This window comes from Protopterus annectens, chromosome 1.part1 (assembly GCF_019279795.1).
Source record: "Protopterus annectens isolate FY-2018-M chromosome 1.part1, PAN1.0, whole genome shotgun sequence".
In the NCBI taxonomy this organism is placed as follows: domain Eukaryota; kingdom Metazoa; phylum Chordata; order Ceratodontiformes; family Protopteridae; genus Protopterus; species Protopterus annectens.
Window position 1 is genome coordinate 61,910,787 of NC_056726.1, and position 12,568 is coordinate 61,923,354.

Below are 12,568 nucleotides of genomic sequence, written 5' to 3' on the forward strand. Positions count from 1 at the left end.
AACCCTAGAAATGGCGACTTAGATGAGTCAACAGAGAGAATGGCACTGATATGTCAGGGACAAGTCTTGTTTGGGGAACAGACAAAACATAACAGCCAATCCTCTTTCCACCATGTGGATAAGCCCACAGTTGAGAGCTATGCACACAGACTGCATTCCATGCAAAACTGGCATGTACATGCAAACCCTGTAAAACTAGCAGTATTCAATGGATATAACAGCAATACTCACACACTGTCCCTAGGTCTGGAACCTTATACAAACATGTAGTTGGCCTGTGTTCACAAGTCCTGTTGTAAGAGGTATTGCTACCTGCTGTCTGTAACATCATTGCCCACACGCAGGAAGGATGTCTTCCATACAGGAAAGATAAAGGGACAACGCCCACATGATGTAGTCCATGTCTTACAAACCATCACAAAGGTACATAAGAAACTAGGAACCATATACAAACACAAACAGTTCCTATTGGACCAAACTAGAATCTCCTTAGCCCAAACTCACCTCTTGTCTACCCTAATGTATGCATCACCAATCCTAATTCATATCAGGAAAACAGACCTAAACAAACTAGAGTCATGTTACAATAAAATTGCAAAATTCGCTAACAACTCCACTTTTAGAAGTAATCACTGTCTTGCGCTGAAGCAACTACAGTGGTTAGAACTCCCTCAGCTAATTAGCTATCACCAATTAGTCCTCACCTTCAACATAATAAGGAACCCTCTGAAAACCCCAGTCCTAAACCAACTTCTAAACCAATATTCTGCAAATCGCCCTCTACGCTCATCCAACAAAACCCTGCTCTGCATATCCAAAGCCAATAACACTGCAGGGAAAAGTCTGTTCTCTCACACCATTGCTAGGGAATGGAATAACCTCCCCCAAAGTATCCCCTCTGCACCATTCATCTCACTTTTCAAGAAATCACTAAAGTCACACCTCTTGCAATCATGGCTCTGTCCCTGTATCACATAAAATCTTTTCTGCTTTCCTCCTAACTCGCCACACCTCATCTCCTCTGCTTACTTCAGCTATTCTGTACTCCCTATCAGGAACTACTATCATACAAATTATTTCTCATGCTATGACATATCTCCTGAATAGCATTATTTTCCAGATTCCATTCCTTCATTTTTATGCTTTTACTACCAATAGGGAATTCAAAGTTCTGCTATCTATATACGAAGCTTGCTCAAATCAAACTAAGGTACAAAAAATCTCCTAGACTGTATATATGCCACTGTATACAAATTTTCTGTTATTTGTGGATTGTGTTGTCATATAAAGTCATGGAGCACTGATTGTGTATATGCCTCTATACAGACATTTTTTTGTCATTTGTTGTAATTGTACCATTATGTTATGGAGCTTTTCTCCCTGGGCCTCCCGTGTAAATGGACCTTGTTCCAGTTGGACTTTCCCGGTAAACAAATACAAAATAAATAAAAAAATAAATAAAAATTTATAATAGTGGGTTGCTGTGACATTGGCTGCTGGAAGAACTACACAGCTGGCTGCATGCAATTAGCAAGTGGGGAACACCAATTGGTGCAGATGCCATCACCTGATCATGAGCATCACCTGCAAAAGCCATGCTGCAACCTATTCAAACCAGCTTGATCCCTGTAGTGGAGAAAGAGAGAGATACAGAGAGAGAGAAATAAGAAAAAGCAAAAACAAAAATAATACTAAAAAACAAAAAACAAAAAAACAAACAAAGAAGACATCCAAATGGTACACAGAAAAGAGCACAATAATAAAACAGGTATGTGAAACATGTCAGCATGTAATTGAATGTAGTACTTGGTCTGTAATAATGGGATAGATGATGTACAAAGATTTATATTTGCCATCAAGACTTGCTGCAATGATGTCCTGCTGAACAACTGCTATGGACATAGCATCTGGCCCTGTTGGCAGTGGGCCATACCTGTCAACTGTGCAGATCTGCACAGAATGTCAAGATTTAAGCCATCATAGTGTTTGTTCTGTTCTTCCAAACATCTATATTAGTCTGGCAAATAGCTGAAGGTGAAAGTAATGAAGTTATGACAGACACACGTGTTTCAGACCACCACCTTCAGAACAGTCATGGTAATGTGAAATGTATCATGTGCAAACTTCATAGGTTTGTAATAGGTATATCTACGATCTGTCCCTATATATCCTACCAGTGTTAGGCTTTGTCCACATGTGATGCTCTGCTTTGTAGCAAGGCAGAACAGTTCAGCTGTGGAGGAAGGAGGTTCAGAGTGTGGATCCGATGTCTGAATGTACTATATGTGTATATATATATATATATATATATATATATATATATATATATATATATATATATATATATATATATATATATACACACACACACACACACACACACACATGTGTCTACATATATATATAGATGTGATATATATATATAAACATGTGTGTCTACATATATATATATATATGTATATATGTATATATATATATATATATATATATATACATATATATATATATATATATATATATATATATATATATATATATACATATATATATATATATATATATATATATATATATATATACATTTTCCCTACTGTTGAATGACTGTGCTGCATATGTTTGAGAAAACATCACACATATCTGCAGCTCAGATGGCTTAGTGGTAAATAACTGTGGCTATAGTGTGCAGAGTCCTGGGTTTGACACTTGCAAGGGCTGATAATTTTTCTGCTGGCCAGAACAAAGACTGTTGGATACAGAGTGATTAAGGCACTTTTAAGCAATTGTAAGCAGGTGCAAAATGGATAGTTATGTATGGTGTGAAATTCTTTTTGGGAACAGATTGCCCTTTTTTTTAAGGTGAGAGTGGGATATTGGGGAAGGATAGCAGGTATATTTGGGGAGGTAGGCTGGGTCGGAAGACATACAAGACAGCATACAGGGGCAGTATATGACACATGTTTGGGGTAAACACATGCATAGATGTTACCATTAACCCAAAACACCAGATTTGGAACAGTTGCATAGCAAACAGAACACATGCATATATGGAACCACAGTGGCCATTACAATGGCATGCAGGTTACATTGATAGCAACAGGCCACCAATGATAGTATTTCAACATGGAACATTAATAGAAACACATTTCAATATTTATTGAACAACAGAACATATGTCCCAACAGTAGGTTTGCTGTAAGCATACCCATTGATTTGTGTATTTAGATTATTGTTGCAGATATGGTGGAGGGAAGGAGAGAGATGTCAGTTGACAACTTATATATCTTTGTAGCACTCACAACTTTAATGATCATTACTGCACAGGTATTATTACAATACCCTATGGCCTTGGTTTGGGCAGTGGTATGATTGTACACAGTGTATACTTCAACTGTCTTATAGCTAAATTCTACATCTCTTTACCTGGTAGACCTGTGGAGAGAATGTTTGTTAACACTACCTGATTGTTTCTACACATATTACCAGATTCTGAGTTAATATTATGCACATACCTCTCAATCTCGTAATGCACACACTCTGGACAAAGCTTGACAACATGGAGGTACAAATAGGAACATATTTTGAATATTGCTCTCATAAACTTGGAGAGTTGCAAAAATTGACAGGATTTGTTTTAATATACATTTTCCGAAGGTTTTGATGTCTAAAAATCAAATATATGTCATTATTTAGTGACAATTCTGAGATCATCCCACTGATGTGCCAGGGAGACAGGCAGAAAATATGAGCCAAGTATCTGGACTTTCTGAAAAAAATGTGTACAGTTGAGTGGTATGGTTATGCATACAGCTTACTACCACTTCCATGATTCGAACCATGGCTGTGTCTGCTAAAAATGCAGCAATTTAAGTTTTCAGCAGAGTGTGCTATTTGGATATTGCTGTTTATTTCTTTGGTGTTTTCTAAGTCTCTCGTGGTTGTACAATCTGACCTTGTAATTACAACAGTCTTATACAGACATTCCTAGACATATTTTTATGTAGCACAGTGTGAGAAACAATGGTCGACACACCAGTACTATTCTGATATCAGATGTTACTGAATGCTAAATGTCAGGCCATGCAATACCAGAGTAAACACTATCAGTCCAGGATTTAAATCTTTATTGGCAGGCACAGTTTTTTTTATCTGACAGACCTGTGTAGGGAATGTTTAAAACCACCTGACTGTTTCTACACATATTCCCAGATTCCAAGTTAGTATTATGCACATACATCTCAATCTCTTAATGCACACACACTGAACAAAGCTTCACAATATGGCGGTACAAATTGGGACATATTTTGAATATTGCTCTCATAAACTTGGAGAGTTGCTAGAGTGACAGGATTTGTTTTAATAAACATTTTCTGAAGGTTTTGTGGTCTGAAAATCAAATGTATGTCATTATTTAGTTAATACAATTCTGAGAGCATCCCACTGATTTGCCAGGGGGACAGAGGGGCAGAAAATATGAGCCAATTATCTGGACATTCTGCAAAAATCTGTACAGTTGAGAGGTATGATTATGCATGCAGCTTACTACCACTCCCAGGATTCGAACCATGGCTGTGTCTGCTAAAAATACAACAATTTATGTTTCAGCAGGGTGTGCTATTTGAATATTGCTGTCTATCTCTTCATTGTTTTCTAAGTCTGTCTTGGTTGTACAATCTGATCTTGTACTTACAACAGTCTTATACAGACATTCCTAGACATCTTTTTTATGTAGCACAGTGTGGGTAACAGTGGTTAACACAACATTACTATTCAGAGAATGCAACAATAAATGCCATACAATACCATAGTAAACACAACCAGTCCAAGATTTAGAGCTTTATTGCCAAGCAGTTGCAGTTGTATTTAAATATGACCTATATGGGACTATTACTGTCATATTGTCTGGTTTATTCAGTACAACCCATACACAGTTTTTATACTGCCAGGTGACTTTCTACTACTTTATATTTATTTGGTATGACTACTACAAGCAGGATTGTTACTCAGCAGCCTCGTGACACAGCCTTTGCAACCTACTAGAATGGGTTTCCTGATTCACAGCCCACTCATCTGCAGCTGTAAGGGAAATAGAGAAATATTTAGGCATACCTATCCATCATATACACAGGCTGGACATTAGTAAACAGTTATTGGTATGAGTACCTACACACTGCTGGGACATCACCCCTCTGCCTTGCTTCTTGGACCCACTCATCCAAAAGCTCCCTCTTTCTCCACTTCAAGTTGGCATAGTGGTGCCAGACCTGCTCACCAGTCCGAGAGATACCAGTGGCACTAGTGGGATCATGGGCGAGATGGTCCCAGGCATCCACTTTATATTGGGAGTCTTGGTACTGGCCTTGCAGCATTCTCTCATCCTGGTTTTGTACCAGGAGTCCTACCATGACCTTGGACTTCTGTATGCCCCGGTGCTGCGCATGGAAGCGCATGCCCTCACCAACTTCTGTCATACCGCCTACAGTGGGAAACTGCAACCAGTTATGAGCTGTATTCCTACCTGTGGGGTTTAAATATGGCCGATTTCCCACCTTTTGCCGTGATTGGATGGTTTTGAATATGCTGAGCTAAGCTAAGGTATGGGCAAACCTGCTTAGCTAAGGTTGTCTGTGCTTAAAGGGGCAGGTTCATCACTGCTTACCAATGAGTAAATCCACTTAGCTAGGCTGCTCATTGCTTAGCATTCATATTTACACAATGCTTACACCTGGTAAGCAGAGCTGTGCAATGCTTGGCATTGCTTATTTTTCATGTTATATACTATCTGCTGCATAGCATTGATTCATCATTCATTACATGTTATAAATTTGTTTACTGTCCCTGACGTCCCCCAATGTGCTTTCATTACATTTATTCATGTGTGACTGTACTGTATGGGGCACTTGTGTTTATATGGGGGTTTCACAACTTTATTAAACTGACACCTCACATCTGGACCTAATACAGTACTCTGGTTAACAAATATATATTATTTAGTAGCTAATTATAAAAATAAATGATTATGTACTGCTTTCACATGTAAAATGCAAATTGGTTTTAGTGGGGATTGAACCAGGAATGGCTGCTGGCAAAGCATATGCTTTATCCACTACACAATTGAAATACTGCTTATTCTGGATGTCTCTTGCTATTTAACTTCTTGAACTGTTTAAGCTGGACTAAGCGTAACTAAGCAATGGGCACACCCACGCAGCTATGCTTAAATATTATCGCATTTATAAAAAAAATATTTGTTGTGTTATTTTATTTGTACCTTCTAATGCTGAACCTGTTATTCTATCAACTTTCTGCTTTGTGGGATGATTGTCCATTTTGGCTTTGTCCACATTCCTTACTCTGATGGGTTGGGAGGTGTGCGCTATGTGCTTATGCTACATTATTCTGACAACATTTGTCTTGGTAGGGACAATTGTCCCTTATGGCTTTGACCAGATTTGTTATCCTGATGGGTTGGGGGTGTTACGAGTGTTCTCACTTGTTTTAAATTGCCGAAAGGCAATTCTGGAGTGCAGGGGGAATTTATATTTTGAGAGCTCTGCTCTCACACACACACCCTGTGCTCATACATGGAACCATGTCTATTTTAGAGCATGGCAGAGTGCCTTCATACATATGCATGGCACGGTGCCATGCTGAACAGGAATGGTCCCTGAATAACATATTCCTACACGGCTGCTTGCTGAATCCCAGGGAATATCTTATCCCTTTCCAAAAGATGAACAAATCATCAATACAATGCCTGTAAAAGATGACATCATATAACTTATGGAGTTGAAAAACACTCTATTTCCACCATGACATCATAAGATTAGCAAAAACAGGAGCTACCCTGGCCCCCGTTGCTACTCCTGTTTTTTGCTAAAATACTTTCCCTGAATTATAAAAAAAAATGTTATCTAACACAAACTCTATAAGAACACAAACAGTGTTAACTAATCCAAAACAACAACAAAAATGGTTTATGTAACAATCTTTTATATCACTTAACAATTCAAGAAGGTGACAAGTGTCCTTCAAATAAAATTCAGATTTTTTTGAAATACTGGGTTGAGTAGATAATTCAAAAAATATAGAAACAGGCTCAGTCTTATAATGATCTGACACCACAACAGGTCTGAAGGGTGGTCCCTCTCTGTCTTTATGAATCTTGGGGATGCAAAACAACCTGGCTATTGTGATTGGTCAACCTTTAAAAAGATATAAAGTTTGTGGCCCATCTCTCTCTGACTTAATAGATCATATAAAATTGCATCAATATGAGAAAACTTTCTATTAATGCTTTCAACTTTAGTCTCTTCATAATTGGAGTCATCTATTAAAAGTTGATTAATAGCTTTCACATAACCACTGGTGTTTATGACCACCACTGCCCCAGCTTTGTCAGCTCTCATAACTTGAATATCTCTATTATCTGACAACTGTTTGAGAGCCATTTTTTTATCATAAGATAAATTCTAAAACCTAGGTTTGGAGCCTATTTTTTTTTAATCTTCGCAGACATTATGGAGAGTTGGATTGAATGTGCTACTAACTTAATATATTTTTTCTTTTTTTCAAAATGGGGGCTATCAAGCAATAACATTTTAAGTTCAATTTTCATATATACACTTTTAAATCAATTAAAACCTTGGCAATATCAGCTGCCTGTGTAGGAATGAAATAAAGCCCATTGGAAAGAACTGATATATGATCATTATTTAATGTCACATTACTCAAATTTATAATGTCATTGATACAATCAGTTCCTATTTTTCCATCTTCCTTTTCCCTTTCCTTGTCCCTTCCCTTTGGAAGGCCACTGTGGAGTCCTTGATGATTTTGGGGGATTTAACACTAAAGGGGCTGGTGATAGGATAGGAAGTGTCTCTTTATTGTCTTTAGGAATCACAGCCTGATTCAGTTCATTGTTATTTTGTTGTAAAGTATTGGCATTATTGGAATCCACATGAAAAATGCTTGGGCTATTATTGCCAACCTGTTTTCCATCAAAATTCTTATAAGCGTTGTGACATCCCTCCTCTGGGCCAGAAATCAAGGAACGTCAGTCCTCACCACTGACACCAGTGAGGAACGTTCACTTGGAAACAAAAACAGATACACACAGTATTTCCAGATCTGGCTGTCTGCACCAAGCACAATTTCCCTTAAGAGAACACTGGGAACACACTCTTGTCCTGGGGCTGGGTTTCCCTCTCTCTCACCAGGTCCCAAATAAGATTCCACACTGACCACAGCTGTAGAATTGAGTCCTCAGCTGAGTGTTCCAAGCCAAGTCCTCCACAACCCTCTCTGTGCCAGTGGTCTGTGTCCCTGCTCCAAGTAGCTGACACACACACTCTTTGAGACTGGATTTTCACACACACACACACACACACACACACACACACACACACACACACACACACACACACACACACACACACACACACACACACCTGGAAATGGCTGGCACAGATTTACCATCTCTGCCCCCTCTGCCCTGACTGTAAGGTAGATACTGCTACCAGAACACTCCAAAGCCAGCTACTGAGTAAAATTAATATTAATACAATGGTTCATAGGTTCATAGGTAGGTACTAGGCTATTGGCCCTAGGGCCTATGCAAGCCTTGCCAAAAAGGTACCCTGGCTTTTGCCACCTAAGAAAATTATTTTCCTGTGCCCCTGTCAAGCAGACCCACAGAAGTGATTCCCAGGGTGAATTTCCTATTACCAATCCAATCATCAATATTTTTCTTGAAGAGTGCTATTGAGAAGCTCTGTTTGACATAGATAGGTAGTCTGTTCTAGAGTATGGGAAGTCTCTGGGACAGGAATCTATCCCTCCAGCATGTTCTGTTTATTGTGGTGACAAGGTTTAGGTTCCTAGAGCATGTAGCTCGGAGGGTTTGGGATTTCTTTAAGTGGAGCATGTCCAACAGTTCTGGGTTTGACATAGCTTTGTATGTTAGGCAGAGATTGCCTCTGAGTAGGCGATATGTGACAAAGTAAAGCTGGAGTTTGTTGAGTCGGTCTGCGTAAGGCATCTGTTTGAGGCCAGTAATCCTCTTTTTGAGTTATTTTTGTGGCCTTTCCAGTTGTTGTAGATGTCTTGTGAGGTACATACCAAAAGGGGAATTGTACTCTATAATAGGTCTAATGAGTGATGAGTAGAGGGGAACAATGACCTCTTTTTTTCTAGATGAGAAACCTTTTGTGATGAGGCGTGCCACATAGAAGGATTTCCTGACCACTGTGGCGATGTGATTATCAAAGGAGAGACTACTGTTCACCTGTGTCCCAAGGTCTCTTATCACACTTTTGGTGTTAAGTAGACTACTGCCTATGTGATAGTTCATGGGTACAGAGTTTTTACCAAAGGGGATGACAATGCACTTTTTGGCATTGAGCTTGAGACCATGGCTTTGACACCAGGCATCTGTCTCAGTGAGGCCCTTTTGTAGGATGTCCACATCGTTAGGAGTTTCAAATATGGGTCCTAGTTTGCAGTCATCTGCAAATTTAGTTAGCCAAAGACCTTCTGTGTTAGCCTGTACTTCAGAGAAGTAGATACCAAACAGGAGAGGACGCAAGACTGAACCCTGTGGTACTCCACTTGCCACTGGTTTGAAGTCTGATTTGGAGTCTGCTACTTTCACAGTGTGGGTTCTGTCAGTAAGCCAGTTGGCAACCTATCTTGTGACATAGGGATTTATACCTAGTTTAGTGAGTTTATCTATAATTCCAGAGTGGGGGATGGTGTTGAACACCCTGGCGAGATCTAAATAGGCTGTGTGAACCACCTTACCCTCATCTATGGCTTTGGTGACTGCTTCAAAGAAGTCTATCAGGTTTAGGAGACATGATCTGCCTTTTTCAAACCCTAACTGTGTGGGTTCCAGAGTTTGGAGATCTTCAATGTCTTCGTTTATGAGTTCCATGATGATGATACGTTCCATGGTCTTGCAGACCAGGCTTGTCAGGCTAATGGGGTGGTAGTTCCCGGGGTCTGTTGTCCCCCCCCCCTTTATGAAGTGGGATAACTGTCGCTGTGTGCCATTGAATGGGCACAAAGCCTGAGGTGAGGTTATGACTGAACATGGTACTTAGGTGGGGTGCCAGTTCATTCTGTAGTTTGTGTAGAAGGCAGCCTGGGATGTTGCCAGGTCCCATGGATGCTGTGTTCTTGGCTTTGGAGAGTGAGGATTTTAACTGTGCAGCCATGATTACAGGAAATTTGCATTCTTCTGGTATAAAGATGGGTCCTTTAGGGGGTGAGAGGGGGTAAAGTTAGCACTGAACCTATCTGCCAGGATGTTGGCAATATCAGTTGGTTCTGTATATTTAGTGTCATTGTGCTGTAACTCAGAGCAGATCTGAGTGTTGCCATTGAAATTCTTGACATAGCTATAGAATGCTTTGTGGTTGTCTTTAGAATCAGTGGTGATTTGGTTTTCATAACTAGCTTTGGAGGATTTTATAAGGGATCTCAGCTTCTTTCTGAGGCTGACAAGGGAGTTCCTCCTCGTGGTATTTTACATTTTTTTTGCAACAGTTTCTTTCTTCTGTTGTAGAGTTTGTTTATGGCAGAAGACCACCAGATTGGCTTCCTTTTTTTGGAGGATAGCATCTTGGTTCTGTTAGGGATAGCACGATCCATGCACTCATGTAAGTGCTTATAAAGTGCATTTGTGTAGGATTCAGCAGTCGTACCTCTATTGTCCATCTGCATGGGTGTCGTGAAGTTTGCCACTTCTGTCTTAAGAAGCCTGAATATGGCTTCAGAGAAATTTTTTACAGTTGTTTTCCTAATTGGAGGTGGGAGTGGGATGTGGATGTCTAGGGTGATTAGCTTGTGGTCGGATTTGACCAACGAGGACCTGACCTCTGGTGTGGAATACCAGTCACCCATTTTGGTGATGACCAGGTCTAGGATATTGCTGCCCCTGGTGGGGGTGTGGATAAGTTGATCCAAGGCGTTGGAATTGATGATTTCCAGAAAATGTTGAGCAAAAGAGTTGGTACATGAGTAGTTTTCCCAGTTAATATTGGGGTAGGTGAAATCACCCATTATTAGGGTGTTTGTTTGTACCTTAATATTTTCCAGTGTATCAAGAAAAGAGGAGTGGGAATCCTGGGGTATGGTGGGGGGTCTTTAGCAAGCTACAATCTGGATTGCAGTTTTGCCCAGAGTTAGTTGCACTTGGATAATCTTGGATGCATTATGCTGAGCAACTAGCTTGGAGGTGTGGCTATCCTTAATGAATATGGGCACGCCTCCACCTTTAGTGTTTCTGTCCAGGTTTGGTGGCCGAAAAGTGTGGTATGAATTATAGCCTGGTAATGCAGGGGTGCCCTCTGCATCTTTGAACCAGGTCTCTGTCACTGCACAGATGTCAATGTTCTCCATTTTAAGGAGTGCCTCAAGTAAGTGCATTTTGAGGTTTAGACGTCTAGCATTGAGGAGCATTACCCTTAGATTTTGCTTGCTTGTACCAGTTACGGTGGTGAATTTGTCATTTGAACCTTGCCTAAAAAAGACACTATAGGGGTGGCAAGAGCCTTTCCCAGTATCCAGAATCCCAAGGGCGACAGGTGCAGGCCATCTCTGGCAAAGCCGGTGGCCTTTCGATCATGTCATCCCAGGCAGACAGATACTGGATTCCCTTAGAATGACACCAGAAACTTAGGCAATTGCTAAAGTCAATCATTTTGTCCTTGTACTGTGGTATCATTCTAGGTGATGGCAGGATGCTACTCAAGGCTAGGGTCATACCTGCCTGGGCTACAAGATTGGAGAGCTCCTCCATGTCTCTTTTCATGTAGTCCAGGGAGGTATGTCTCAGGTCATTCACAGCAACATGGACAATGACAGAGTCTTATCTGTACTTGTTGTGGAGTGACCTGAGTGCGTGCATTATGTGGTGGATCCTGGCACCCGACAAGCAGCTGACAGTAACTTTCTCCTGGTGAGTGGAACATCAGTGTGCCTGACTATAGAGTCACCTATGACTAGAGTGTTGGGTACGTTATGCTTTATGGACTGTAGTTGAGTGGCACACTGAGTATGTGGGCTATGTGTCATTTGGGTTGTATTGGGGGGTGGAGGTTGCTTGCATTTCTGCTTTGAATGTCTCGGTTGTTTGGGCATATTGTTACTGAGAGCCTCTGCAAATGTAGGTGTGTGTTTTGTGCTTCTGTGTTTGTGTTTTGGTGGTGTAGGTTTTGAGGGACTATGTGATGAATGTGGTGCAGTGCAAGTGATTACCTTCTCCTCTTGACTGTCTAGTCCAGTCTTCAGTGAAGAGAGCTTTGCTTCCAGTTTGGCTATATAAGTGCATCTCTCACAGGTCGTAGTGTTGGGTGGTAGGAGGAGAGGGTTGTCTGTGTACATGAGGTAATTGCTGCATTGTCCCAAGATGCCCAGATTCATCAGGTAGACAGGAGAAACCACCGGGAGCTGACCTTTAGACATGCCTGGATAGGTGCTTATTTATTAAGTACTAAAAACTGTTTTCCTCTAGACAAGTGAGGAAAGTTGAGTGCTGTAGTAAAATGTAGCTTATTTAGTGCTT